Source organism: Spermophilus citellus (genome assembly GCF_964194105.1).
Source record: "Spermophilus citellus genome assembly, chromosome: 10".
Classification (NCBI taxonomy): domain Eukaryota; kingdom Metazoa; phylum Chordata; class Mammalia; order Rodentia; family Sciuridae; genus Spermophilus; species Spermophilus citellus.
Window position 1 is genome coordinate 39,111,316 of NC_138197.1, and position 14,381 is coordinate 39,125,696.

The 14,381-nt window shown below is 39.9% G+C and overlaps 1 pseudogene across 1 annotated transcript; it reads right to left on the bottom strand.

Annotated features, from left to right (window-relative positions):
- Positions 1–1,193: 1,193 nt before the first annotated feature.
- Positions 1,194–10,777, bottom strand: LOC308658193 (small ubiquitin-related modifier 1-like; annotated as a pseudogene). Its single transcript has 2 exons — positions 10,490–10,777; positions 1,194–1,417 (listed from the first exon to the last, which is right to left on the bottom strand). The product of its transcript is annotated as a small ubiquitin-related modifier 1-like (transcript).
- Between the last annotated feature and the right edge of the window lie 3,604 nt (positions 10,778–14,381).

Below are 14,381 nucleotides of genomic sequence, written 5' to 3' on the forward strand. Positions count from 1 at the left end.
TTGAAGTCAAAATTATTTACTGGAATAAAATCAGTCAGCTTGATATATTTCTCATTCAATAGCTTGGTGTGAAAAGAAAATAGAGGGAATTGAGACATTGAGATAAAGACATTGTCCAGAGATAAATGAGGATTCAGTAAATGTAGGGACTTTGGAATTTATTTTTTTCCCACTGTAGCAAAATCAATCCTTTTCTTTTCTTTTTTTTTTTTTTTTAGGTGATGATAGGATTTAGTGGTAATCTATAGCTAAGCACATAAGCACAACTAGAATTTTCTTTCTTTCTTTTTTTTAGACCTTTTTCTTTATTGAAATAAATTGCTCATGCCCTACACTTTTTGATCTTTCTATAATAACTTATAGTTCTATGTTTTCTTGAGTACGGATTAGTAACTTTGAAAAAAGGGAAGATATTCAATCATTTTCACTTAGAATATCAAATATTCAGTATGAAACTCTATGAATCATTTTTTAAAAAGTAATCAATTCATATACAGAAATTCCATGGTTATCTAGAAAGCAGACTTCAAGCACTTTTGAAGCCTTTGAGCATAATTACAAACTGGGAATTAAATGAAAAGAAAACTAGTTAACCAAATTAGCTTCACAAACCCCAAACCCTAGAGAGAGGTAGATAGGAAGGGGAAGGGGGGCATTTCAAAGATTCAATAAAACTACATTCTTCTCTATTAAAAACAAATAATCCTTAGCAAATCTGGCAGTATATCTCAGTAGTAGAGCTCTTGCTTAGCATAAATGAGGCCCTGGATTCAATTCCAAGCACCAGAAAAAGAAAAAAATCCTTAGGAAACATTCTAATCCTAACTGCTTCGAGGCACTTCCCCTAAGACCACTATCATTTTCAATATGGTATATGTCAAAGTCAAAAGGCAAAAGTATCATTAGAGAGGCAAAACTTTGCCTGAAATCTTGCAAGTCACTGTTCTTTTTTTTTTAATTTTTTTTTAAGAGAGAGTGAGAGAGGAGAGAGAGAGAGAGAGAGAGAGAGAGAGAGAGAATTTTTAATATTTATTTTTTAGTTCTCGGCGGACACAACATCTTTGTTTGTATGTGGTGCTGAGGATCGAACCCGGGTCGCACGCATGCCAGGCGAGCGCGTACTGCTTGAGCCACATCCCCAGCCCAAGTCACTGTTCTTAATGGTGCAAGGCTGGCTGGGAAATGTAGTATTTTTAGGAGAGAATAGTGCTGTCTCCAATATGTGTAGGATTCTGTTGGTAAGGAAGGAAAGGAGGGTAGTTATTGGGGAAGCGGTGCAGCATTCCAGTCAAAGAGCCCGTCATGGTTGCTGGCAAGCAGTTGGGGACTACTCTGGCAGTGACCTCACTCTGACTGCCAGCCTCTGCATCTGTACCTTGGAAACAATCCTGGGTCTGGACGTTGTGCTTTTTCTTGACTGTACAACCAGAAAGAGCAGGTCACTGTCTGTTTGCTAAGGTGTTGGCAAGCTGGAATCCTATCTTTGCTGAAACATGGGATTCCTGTAGTAACAAATGTCCTTTCCTTTAATTGAAGTAAATCTCCTGTTGAGTTGGCAGGAGGTTGAGATGTTACTTTTTGTTCGTAGCAAACTCATAAGAAGGAAAGTAAACCCTGCTGTGATCTGGAACAGGACAGAGTGAGCCCTGAGATCTGGAAACAATCTCTCAGCAACCAGGGCATTTCAGGAGAAGGGAAATGGTGCTGATAAAGCGAGACCCATCTGGGGGCCAGGCATGCATATTAGGGGTCCTCAGCACAACCACAGCTGACTGGCATTAACACTGGGGTGTGGAGAGAATGGCCTTGAGTATGGTCTTGCCTATGTGGAAGAAGATTGTCTATATGAAGCTACATCTGCAGAATATGATGTTTAATCCCATTTTGTATTTCCAATGTAACCCCCCAGTGGGAATGCAAACAAGCTTTAGCCAAGGGTCATGGTCATGGTTTCTGCCTTCCTTACACACAGGAGTAGTCAAATCCTGGTTGGGTACAGTTGCCATATTTAACGGAATAGCTGTAATTGAGAGAAGTTTTTTACGTAGATGGAGTAGGGAGAAAAGTGATATCTCAAATCTTTCTTTCAGTGAAAACTTCTTTTTCTAGGCTCCCTGGTTGACATGCAGGCTTTTGCTTCTGCCCTCACCTTATTACTGAAACTGCACACTCAACAATATCATTTAAGAACAATTAATTTTTTAAGTGCTTAAATAAAATTATATTTAGATTATATAGAAAATAAATGTGGGATGTTTAATGATGATGATAATAATAATAGCTAATTTTTTAAAAAATATTTTTTAGTTGTCGTTGGACCTTTAATTTATTTATTTATATGTGGTGCTAAGAACTGAACCTAGTGCCTCACACATGCTAGGCAAGCGCTCCTCCACTGAGCTACAACCCAAGCCCAATAGCTAATCTTTATTTAAAAAAAAATTTTAGTTGTAGTTGGACATGATACCTCTATTTTATTTATTCATTTATTTTTTATGTGGTGCTGAGGATTAAACCCAGCGCCTCGCATGTGCTAGGTGAGCACTCTACCGCTGAGCCCCAACCCCAGCCCCCTCATTCTGTGGTTTAATGAGAAAAAATGATGTAGTCTAGGAGTTTTTAAAGGGCTGAGTCAGAAAGGAAAGGAGCAAGGGAGGTGGTGAGGGAAACTCTGGGAGAGGGAAGAGGGTAGAAAGCAAAAAGAGAAAAGTGGAAATAAGCAGGGTTAGGTCTTCACCAGGTGAATGTCTCCTAAAGAGAAGAAATCAGACCATCACACACCATCAAAGCAGACTGATGGGAAACAAGAGCAGAGGAAGGGCAATTGTACGTGGAACCTGATATCTTGCCTCTACAGGCTCTGGAATATGTGGAGCTGGCATAAAAACCCAAGCAGAACCCTAGACCAATAATAACTCCTTTGCTGTAGCTATTGTGTTTTGTAGTCAAATCACAAATTTATGGTGTTGGCAATGAACTTCCCGATCTCTGAAAGTTTCCCTCCCCAGAGTACCTTCTTTATAAAGAGGGGGAAGACTTTGGAATTATCTGGGGTACCATTTCCCACCTCTCCAGTCTGGCCTGCTCTCTAAGCTTTCTTATCAAGCTGGTAATCCATTTTTACTTGTGAGCATAAGAGGACACCATTTCCCTTGGTGTGCAAGAGATATTAAGAGAGAGACTTTTCCTTTGGTGGTCCACAGTCAAGTTGGACCTTGTCCTCACTACTGCCTTATTTTATGGCAAACTATTGGATTTCTCTCTTCCTCAGGAATGAGTAATCATGGCCCAGGGTAATGAACTATCTCTAGAAGCTCGATTTAGTCTTCTTGTTGGTGTTGGGGATTGGGTCCAGGGTCTTGCACCTACTAAGCTACTCTACCTCTGTGCTCATCCCCAACCTAGTGTACTTCTTTTACACACAAGCACATGATCTTCCCACATCACAACTGCTGCTTTATCTTCTCCTCTTCTTCATCCCTTCCCGATACACATAACACACCCGTGTATATACAGATTATTCATTCATTCCACAAAATACTTATTGAATGCCTATTGTATCCTAGGCACTTTTCTAGGTACTGAGCATAGTGAACAAATGAGTCAAATATCCCTATTATCATGGAGTTTGCATTCCAGTGATGGCAAGGAATGCAAACATAAATAAAGAAGTAAATATTTAGCTTGGGAGATGGTGTGTATTTGTCTCCTATTGTTGCTATAAAAAGCCACCATGAAATTAGTGACTTAAAACAACACAAAAGTGGGCTGGGATTGTGGCTCAGCAGTAGAGCACTCCCCTAGTGCGTGTGAGATCCTGGGTTTGATCCTTAGTACCACATAAAAATAAATAAATAACCAAAGGTATAAAACAAAAACAAAAACAAAAACACAAAAGTAGCTGGGCAAGGTGGTACACGCCTATGATCCCAGTGGTTTTCTGAGACAGAAAATGCCCTATGTATTTAAGGAACAGAAGCTCAGCATGGCTAAAATCAAGTGGGTGAGAGGCAGCGAGGTGGAAGATGGGGTCAGAGGTGCTGGAGCCAGACTCTGTAGGGCTTTACAGACTGTTGTAAGGACCTTGGCTTGTACTCTGAATGAGAAGGGAAGTCAATGGAAGATTTAGCAGAGAATAATATGATCAAACTTCTGCTTTCAAAGTTTTCTTTTGCTCCTATGTTAAGAATTTACCAGTGTGGAGAAGAATGGAGGCCTGGGAACTAGTTAGGAGATTATTGTAATAATCCAGGTAAAAAGTTTTTAGTAGCCAAAGTGGAGAAAAGTAATCATATTCCAGAGATATGATAAGGGTATAGATTGGATACAGGAGGCAAGACAAAGAGGGGAGTTTGGCTTGGATCATTTGGAAGGCTGCTGCTGCTATTTGCTGACACAGGGAGAACTGGGGGAGGAATGAGTTGGAGGAGGGATGGAAATAGGAGTTCACTTTTACAGACATTAAGTTTGAGACACCTGATACATCCAAGAAGAAAGTTCCAGCAAACAGATGAATATATACAGCTGGAGCTCAAGGAAAGAGTTAGAAGGGAATGATACATGAGGTCCTGAGGAATGGGCGGTATTGGAAAATCACAACACTTGTTATGATCACTAATGGAGTAGAAATAGGTTCAGGACTCGGCCATGGGAATAGAGTGGAGAGGGTGGAAATGAGGAAGAACTAGACAGGAATACCGAGAGGGAGTAGCCAGAAAGGCAGGAGAAAACCCAGGAGTGTGTGGTGTGTTGGAAAACAAGGGAAATGGATCTTTCAAAGAGAAGGCGGAAATTAGGCACTGTTTTCATAGCGTGGAGGTCCTTAAGAAAAACTTCAGAGGAAATAGTGGGGGCAGAGTACTTTCTTTCTTTTTTCTTTTTTAATATTTACTTTTTAGTTGTAGTTGGACACAATACCTTTATTTTATTTTATTTTATTATGTGGTGCTGAGGATCAAACCCAGGGCCTCACAAGTGCTAGGTGAACACTCTACTGCTGAGCTACTACCCCAATCCCTGGAAGTACTTCCAAGAGACAGGAATTGCTAGACACGGTGGGGTACACCTGTAATCCCAGCGGCTTGGGCAGCTTAGGCAGCAAGATTTGGAGTTCAAAGCCACCCTCAGGAATTTAATGAGACCTTTTCTCAAAATAAAAAAATAAAAAGGGCTGAGGATGTGGCTCAGTGGTTAAACACCTCTGGGTTCTATTCCTGGTACAAAGAAAAAAAATGAGGGGGGAATTGGCAGGGCTCATGTAGACAACTCTTTTGAAGAGTTTTGCTGTCAAGGTGAGCAGCAAAGTGAGCAGTAGTTACAGAGGGATGTGGAGACACTAGTAATGTTTTATAAGATGGGAAGAAATAATAGTGTGTGTGTGTGTGTGTGTGTGTGCGCGCGCGCGCGCGCTATAGGAATTGATTATGGAGACAGGGAAAAACTGAGGATGCAGGAAAGAAAACAGAGGCTTTAGAATGTCCTGGAGAAGGAAGGGGGGGGAGGGGGGATTTAGCCCAGGCCCCTATGGGCAGGGGTCAGCACATCTTCTGGAACAGGTAGGTGGTAAGATTGATGGTGGGAACCTGTGGAAGTTCTTTTAATTTTTCACTAAAAGGGAAATCAAGTTCATTAGCTGAGAGTAACACGGGAGGGGGGGGGGCGTTGGATGGGGGTTGTGTAAGAGTTGGGGAGAGGACCAATTAAGGAAATGCGTGGGTTCACCAGGGAGCAGGAAGGGTCACGTACAGAGCAGCAGTGGTGAGGGGGTTTTAATAACATGTAAGGGGGGAACCATAGGGTCCCCCCACCTTAGGAGCTCTGTTGGAGTTCTTAGATGCAAACAACAGAAGCTCTTCCAGCTAGTTAAGCAGACAAGGAAGCTTACAGAATCTTTAAGAAGATGAAAATCAGGTTGGGGGGCAATGTAGCCAGGAATAACCCAAACAGTGTCTGAGATCCACCAGAACCCCCCATGGCTGCTGTGGTCAGACACCTCCTACAGCACATCCGGCACAGGCTCTGGACTCAGGACCTTTGCCATGCTGCCCTTTCAAATGGCCAGTGCCAGCGCCCACTCCCTGCATTGTTCTTTTCTGAGCTCAACTGGGACAAGGGTGGGTGTGTCTGCTTGGGAGAGATCAAGTCTAGTGTCAGTGAAGAGTGCTAGGGAGGAAGGGAGGGTGAGTTCCTGGTTTCTACTTCAAGGGCTTGGACTCATCATGGGAGAAGTTTGGCAATAACTGGAAAACTCTTCAAGAGAAACTGAGCTCTCACCAAGCATGAGGAATGCGGGCAATAGCAGGGAAAGCAGTTGATGTTGTATTTGCTTATTTGTTTCAAACATTTGACATCAATCTTATTATGCTGAAATTCGCATGCTTCTATTTTAAAGCTGCTGTGTCTCACACTTAGTATTTCATGGTGGCAGCAGTATGTGGGTTGCCAAGGAATTTCATAAACACCTCCATTTCTAGTAATTTGTTTTTTAAAAGATTGTGCATGCCTTAAAGTAAAAAAATCCCACTTGTATGCGAGGAATCTGAAACAACCAGGAAATGAGTCAAAGCTGGCTTTTCCTTTATTACTCACCCCACTGATCTTGAAACACTGACTGCCCTTTGTGGCTTTCTACTTAAGGATTATACCATAAATTTGAGTTTCCTGCTTGTCTTTTGACTTTAGGTTAAACCCATTCCTTATATATTTTATGTGTATCTTAGTATATCATTTATCTTTTTCACTGTAATTTTCATTCTGAAACACCAGATTTATGGGGTACTAAGTATAAAAATATTTCCTTCTAAAGACTCAAGGATGGAGCTGGGCACGATGGCACATGCCTGTGATCCTAGAGACTCAGGAGGCTGAGGCAGAAGGATTGCAAGTTTGAGGCCAGCCTTAGCAACTTAGTGAGGCCCTAAGCAACTTAGCAAGACCCTTTCTCAAAAAAAAAAAAAAAAGAGGGGGGGACGGGGGAGCTGGAGATATGGCTCAGTGGTTAAGCACTCCTGGTTACCCTCCCCCAACCAAAAAAAAAAAAAAAAAGATCCAAAGATGGAGTGGACTGAGAAGTTCTGGAGGACAAATGGCAGGCTTTAGAGAAATTGACTTATTGCCACATTGCCACTGCAGCCATGCTGAACTGCCCTGAGCCCCACTATTGGATGACGTTCCCTACCTGAATAGCTGAAGCCTTATTCAATAACCACACTCCTAACTTGTTTTTCCACCCCCCTCCCCAATTTCAGAACCTCTCTGTAATCCATATTACAATAAGTAAATAGGCTATGGGGATTTATTCATGGTAAGTGCACTCACAGTAGACTCATTTACAAACTGGTCCCAAATACCCATTGGACAAGTATTTACTAAATGCCTACTCTGTGCTAGGCACTGGGGATTGCTCTCATAGTGCTCACTGTCTGGTGGGAAGTCACACAATAATAAAGTTCACTATAGACTGTGGTGGTAGTGATGAAGGAGAAATAGAGGGACTCAATTTTGCCTGAAAAGTCTGTAAGACTCACTGATGTGGAGTTTGGAGAAAAGGAAGTGGTGAGAAGAAGAGTGAGGAGCAAACGTTGGGAAGAAATACAAGTGCTAAAGTTATAGTGTTCAGTGAAAGATAAGGCCACATGGACACTCAAAAGGAATTTATCCACAGAGGAGACACCCTTCAGAGTATGCACACTAGGTAAGAGATGAACTGGTTGAAGTCAATTAAAATATTTAAGGGACTATTACTAGTATTTCTATTTCCTTTTTCCATACTAGGAACAGCATGATGACGATGCAGTGCCACCAATCTAGCATAGGACAGCGGTAGGATAGTGGGCTCTGGAGCCAGATTGCCTGTTTCAAGTTGTGGTTCCCACGATAAACATTATCCTCTGACCTTGACCTTTCTTTTCCACTCTCTGACTATTTGCCCCTCCTCTATTGTTTTCTAGCTATGTTAATCATTCTATCACTTCTCTACTTGCTCAACCCAGAAATCTCCGAATCACTGACCCATTTTTGGCCTTCATCTTCCATGTTAAATCAATCATGAGGATTTATCTAACATCTGCATACCCTTTAACTGTCCATTTTTCTCCAATCCCCCTGTCCCCAGTCTGGCACCAAATGCCATCATCCTTTGCATGAATAGCTGCTGATATCCCTGCATCCTGCTCCTGTACCCAGTCCATTCTTCACTACAATTGAGTGCTCTTTCCAAAATGCATCTCTGTTGATATCTCTTCAATGGCTTCTCATTGTCCTTAGAATAAAGTCCTAAATTTCCAGATCCTTAACCTGACCTATAAGGTCCTGGATATCCAGGTCCTTAACTATACAACTACCAACTTTATCTTAAATCACCATTTTATTTATTCATTTGATACTGGGAATTGAATCCAGGAGTGCTCTACCACTGAGTCATATCTCCAATCCTTTTACTTTTTTTAATTTTATGACAGGGTCTCACTAAATTGCCCAGGCTGGCAACCATTATATAATTTCTATACTCTTCACTTGATTTTTTCCAGTGCAGGATCTAACCCGGAAGGTTCTCTCTGCCTGTAGAGACTCCCCCCACACCCCACACAGCTATCAAGAGCTGCCCAACATTCAGGTCTCCCTTTAGAATCACTGGAACATGATTGTGACTCACAAGAAAAGGTTAGGTCATCCCATCATGCATTGCTTTAGTACCCTGCTTTCTCTTAGGTTCCTGTCATTTCACTTGTGGTTGCTTTTTCACATCTGCCTGCCCCGGTTGATTGTGAGGATTTATTTATACATATTTATTTATTTCCTCATTACTTATATTTATTTATTTTTAAATAGGCTGCCTCCCCCATGGAAGCATAGGTTCCATGTTTACTGCTGTATCCCTAATGTCTGGCCCAGGACCTGACATAGTGTTTAAGAATGTTTGTTGAATAAATAAATAAAGGTTTACTTTAAAAACAAACAAACAAACAACCTTTTCAAATTAAAAATAAATCAACAAATAACAGGGGCTTGTCTTTTCCCCCAAAGATTAATTAGTTCTGTAACTAAACAATTTGTAGCCAGCTGTGGTGGTGTATGCCTGTAATCCCAGCAGTTTGGAAGGCTGAGGCAGGAGGATCAAAAATTCAAAGCCAGCCTCAGCAACTTAGTGAAGGCTTAATCGATGAGACGCTGTCTCAAAATAAAAAATAAAAAGGGTTGGGGTGTGGCTCAGTGGTAAAGTATCTCTGGATTCAATCCCTAGGCCTCCCCCCTTATCTCCGCCCCCCCCCAAAACCCCAATTTGTACTTCAACCTTTTTTTCTAGATTCCTATCCTCTCTACCCCCATGATTCAACTATGTCCTTTCTTCATTTGAACATCTGTTCATAACAGATTATAACTCATAAGATCAAAAAGAATTTCCTGACTATATTTGCATAGATTTCTCTTTTAAAAATACTTTTTAGTTGTAGATGGACATAACAACTTTATTTTAATTAATTAGTTAATAATTTAATTAATTATTGGGTGCTGAGGATCAAATCCAGTGTCTCATACATGCTAGGTAAGCGCTTTACACTGAGCCACAGCCCCAACTCCTTGCATAGATTTCTTATTGAATAGTGAACACTTTGTTATAAGTGAGCTTTCTCTAAAATAAACTAGGTATGAAATTTCTGGGAGGATTTTGTGCAGAAACTAATAACAGTTTTTTTTATACAAATATTTTTTATTTTAATGAAGATGGTACAAACAATGTCCATTTAAAATCCATATCCCAGACCAAAAGTACAAATGAAATCAAAGAAGCAATGTTCTGTTGTATTCATGAATAATTTTATTATTAATAATAAATTCTGCATGAATAATTTTATTAACTGCTAATGAAAATTAGAACTTTTCTGGGATTTTTCAAGATTTTTTGTTGTTGTTAAGTCTTAAAATGCTTTCTCTGCAACGAAGCCATCTTTGGAGTTAGTTGTTAATTCTCACCTTCTCTGTCATTTTGGCTCCAAAGCTGATATTGCTCCTCCTTTGGTCCAGATACTCAGATTTTAAAAGTACCATCAAATTAAGAAAAGGTCAATTTCCCACAGTTCAGTTCTCTGAAAAGCTCCCATCTCCCACTGGAAAGTCACAGTCCAGGAGAAATTCGAATGCATGCTGGAACTTTAAGGCCTAGTGGAAAGTCAGTGTAGAGACTCACCTTGGTAGATCTGATTTACCACTATGAGCCTGAAAATGCACAGTCCTGAAAAAGATGGTCTCTCTGTGCACACCTGTAACTTAGGAAGGAAAGGGCAACATGAGTTTTGGTAATCAAAACTTAGCTCTGAAAACAAATGATAATGAATAACAGAGCACTAGAATTCAAATGACCAGATGTTGGAAAGAGATGGGTGTTAGTTTTCAATTCCATTTTGAATACCTCGTTACAAAAGAACTATTTTAAAAAATAAAAACGAATTGAAGGAAAAGAAAAAAAATAAAGAGTATCTAAACTGAGAACTTTCTCTTATTTGTTCCTGATAAACTTCAATCACATTTTCCTCCACTTCCAGTTTTTTTTTTTTTTTAGTATGATTATCAGCAATTCTCTGATCTTCAAAGAGAAACCTGAGTGAATTCATTGCAACCTCCTGTCTTTGATAGTATGGTTCTTTGAGTTTCTTGAGATGTGTTGTCATTTCACTTTGAAGTGATCTCACTGCAATCATGTATATTGACTTTGAGTCTAAATATATTCTTTCTTATCCCTCAAATCCTCAGTTGAAGGTTTTGTCCCCTGGTCAGACATGGTGACAGTGGCTTCAACTGGGAGTCTCTGCACAGCAGCAGATTCATGTAGGCAGAATCTTGCTTCAGGGTTTACAATAATAATGAATTCTTGTTTGAGTCCACCACAGAACTTTTGTCTATAAGTTGGGAGCTCATTTTTTCTTTTGACCCAGAAGTCACCAGGGGACTCACAGGCTCTTACCTGACAGCAGCTGAGTGTTACTGGTCTGTCCCAGGTTTCACCTACATTTCTCACACCCTCCCTTTCTTCATCAAGCATGGTAAACCCAATGGCTTGAGTCCATGATACAGTAGTCCCTCCTTATCTGTGGTTTTGCTTTCTAGGTTTCAGTTACCAGTGGTCAACTGCGTCCCCCATATATTAAATGAAACATTCCAGAAATAAGCAATTTACAAGTTTTAAATTGTGTGCCATTTCGATTAGCATGATAAACTCTCATGCTGTCCTACTCTGTCCTACCTGGGATGTGAATTATCCCCTTTTCTGGTATATCCACACTATACATTGTGCCTGCACATTTGTCACTCGGCAGCTCTCTTGGTTATCAATACTGTCACAGTATTGCAGTGCTTGTGTTCAAGTAAACCCTTATTTGATGCAAAAATGACTCCAAAATGCAACAGTAGTGATGCTAGCAAGTTGAATATGTGAAAGAGGAGCCATAAAATCCTTTCTTTGATTTTCATCTTGCATTATCATGAGATGCAAAAAGATATTTGGGAGGGGACACCATATTCACATAACTGTTATTACAGTATATTGTTATAATTGTCATCTTTTATCATTAGATGAGTTTTTTTTCTTACTGTGCCTAATTAAAAAAACTAAATGTCATCATAGGTATGTACCTGTATGCACACACAGGGATGTATGTATAGGAGAAAGCATATAAAGAGTTGAGTACTATTCACTGTTTCAGGAATCCACTGGGGGTGGATCTTGGAACATATCCTCCATGAATAAGGGGGAACTGCTGTACTTTGGAGAACTAAAAGAAGAAAGAAAAAATAAAAGATTTAATTTATTTTTAGAGGTTAAAGAAAAAAAATGAACTTTTAAGTCAAAGAAAATATTTTAATATAATATTTGTCTTTATAGTAATACAGTTTTAATATATGTGTACTGTGTGTGTGTATATATATACACACACACACATTTATATGTGTATATTTATATACTCTGTGTGTGTGTGTGTGTATCTGTGTGTGCATGTGCGCACACGCAGGAAGAGGCACACAAAGACAAAGGACCCGTGAAACCTTTTCAGAGTGAGATGGGATCAATGCTTAGATTTCTTCTGGAGCCAGTAAATTGTTTCAGGCTTGCTTTTCTCACTTATCATTTTTAGTGTTTATTTAGATTTCCTTTTTAACCTTCCTCATTGTTCTGAAAGTACAGGATATGACATGGCTCAGTTACTAGAATGGATCTCTATTATTTCCGTGAACAAAATAGAATTATCCAGGCTGCTCCAAACCTGATAGAGATAGTCAAAAGCCGACAATGCTCTCAGCTGATGCGGATTTAATCTTTGGAACCCACCCGGTGGCTTCTGGATCAAAAGTAAAACGAGCTCCCAGCTGAGGGACAAGAGTTCTGTGGCGGACTCACCTAAGACTCTGTTATTATTGTAAAACCTGCTGCTCTGACATGGATTTGTTTCCGGTCGGGCGCTGGTCTAAGGAATGGCGCAATGCTGACGCTGCCCTCAGTGCATGCACATCCTCTGCATGGCTCTCAAAGCCTTGGGGACACTGGCACCAAAGGAAGTCTTAAAAATAGTCCATGTCGAATTGTCCAACAACAGACAAAGAGCCCTGCTGGGCTAAAACTGGGAGGGTTGTGTATTAAAACAGCATTGAATGGCTAAATCAGTTCCCTTAGAAGCAACAGTTAATCCTCAGAAATCTTACTGCATGGTTGTTTTTTCCTTTGCTTCCATTGGGCATTTTCAAGCTTCCCTCATTCCCCAGTCCTGCCTCTCCTTTCTTTCTTCAGCTCTTAAATTCCCATTTTATTCTCCTGAATGAAGTCAGAGAATGAGTCTAAGACGAGCAAAATAAATATTTCAGCTACTCCCCTCTTTGTTTTTTTTTTTTTTTTGTGAAAAATTTGTGCAGCAGAGGAATTCTGAGTGTGATCGTGCAGATGAAAGCTATTCTTTTCTTTTTTCTTTTTGGTACTGGGGATTAAACTCAGTGGTACTCGATTACTAAGCCCCATACCCAGCTCTATTTTGTATTTTATTTAGAGACAGGGTCTCACTGAGTTGCTCAGCACCTCACTTTTGCTATGAAAGCTGTTTTTGATCATGTGAGATAATCTTCAGTAAAGTCACTGTCTTAGCTGCTGGGCAGGTACTTTCAGGAGCAATCACCTATGTTTGTGGGAGAAGAGCTGCTGCCCCTTCAAATGAATAAATGAATAAATGAATGAAATACTGAATAAATGAGTGAAATGAATAAATAATACTGTGTTATCTGACTGTTCATATCTCTGTTAAAGTTCCTTCAAAGTTGTTTTTATTTGTCTGACATAAAACACTCCAGAGAAACTTACAAGAGACCAATTCAAATGGCCCAGTCATTCTGATTCATTCTTTTTTGGGTGATCTAGAGTAAACTTTGCTCACCATAACATTGAATTCTCCACCTAGAGGCATTCACGGCTGGCATTTTTATGAACAGGTAATATATGACCTTGAACTCAGGAATGTGCCCCCCTCTAGCTTCTCTTGCTTGCTTGTTGTTGTTATTGTCATATGGTACTCAAAGCAATGCCTCCTGTGTTGATGAATTACAGGCATGTACCACCATGCCCAGCTAGATCCCTTGCTTTTTTTGTTCAGGAGAAATTGCTTTGAGAATTATCTCTCATGCTTTCCTTACTGAAAGCAATAGACTTCCTTTCTCTCTCTTTCTCTCTGTGTGTCTCTCTCTTTTGGTATTGGGGATTGAAGCCCAGGTGTTTTATCATTAAGCTACATGCCAAGTCCTTTTTTTAATTATATTTTTACATTTTGAGACAGGGTCTCTCTAAATTGCCAAGATCCTCTTGCCTCAGTCTTCTGAGTTGCTAGGATGCACCACCACGCCAGCCTGGCTCCTCTGGTCACTCTCTTATTTCCTGATTGTACTTATTGACTCTGCACTCACCAAGGGGTGAGCCCAGTGTTTGGTAACAATTAGTGTGGGCCTCTAGAAGCTTGGCTTCTAGCTGATGTGGTGGTGCAGAGCTGCAATCCCAAATATTTGGAAGGTTGGTGCAGGAGAATTGCAAATTTGAGGCCAGCCTCAAAGAAACTTAAGGGAGAACCTGTTAAAAAAATATATATGTATATATTTAAATATATATATATTATATAATTATATATATTTAAATATATATATATATTATATAATTATATATATTTAAATATATATATAATATATATATATAAAATCTAAATATATATTTAGATTTCTAGTCTTGACTCCTGTGACCTTGGGCACATGTTTTTTTTACCAGTTGGACTTAAGTACCTCACTTGCCAAACAAGTAGCACAAATTCCCCACTATACATTCTGTGTAGTGTATAGGAAGTATAGGAAGAGGAAGAACT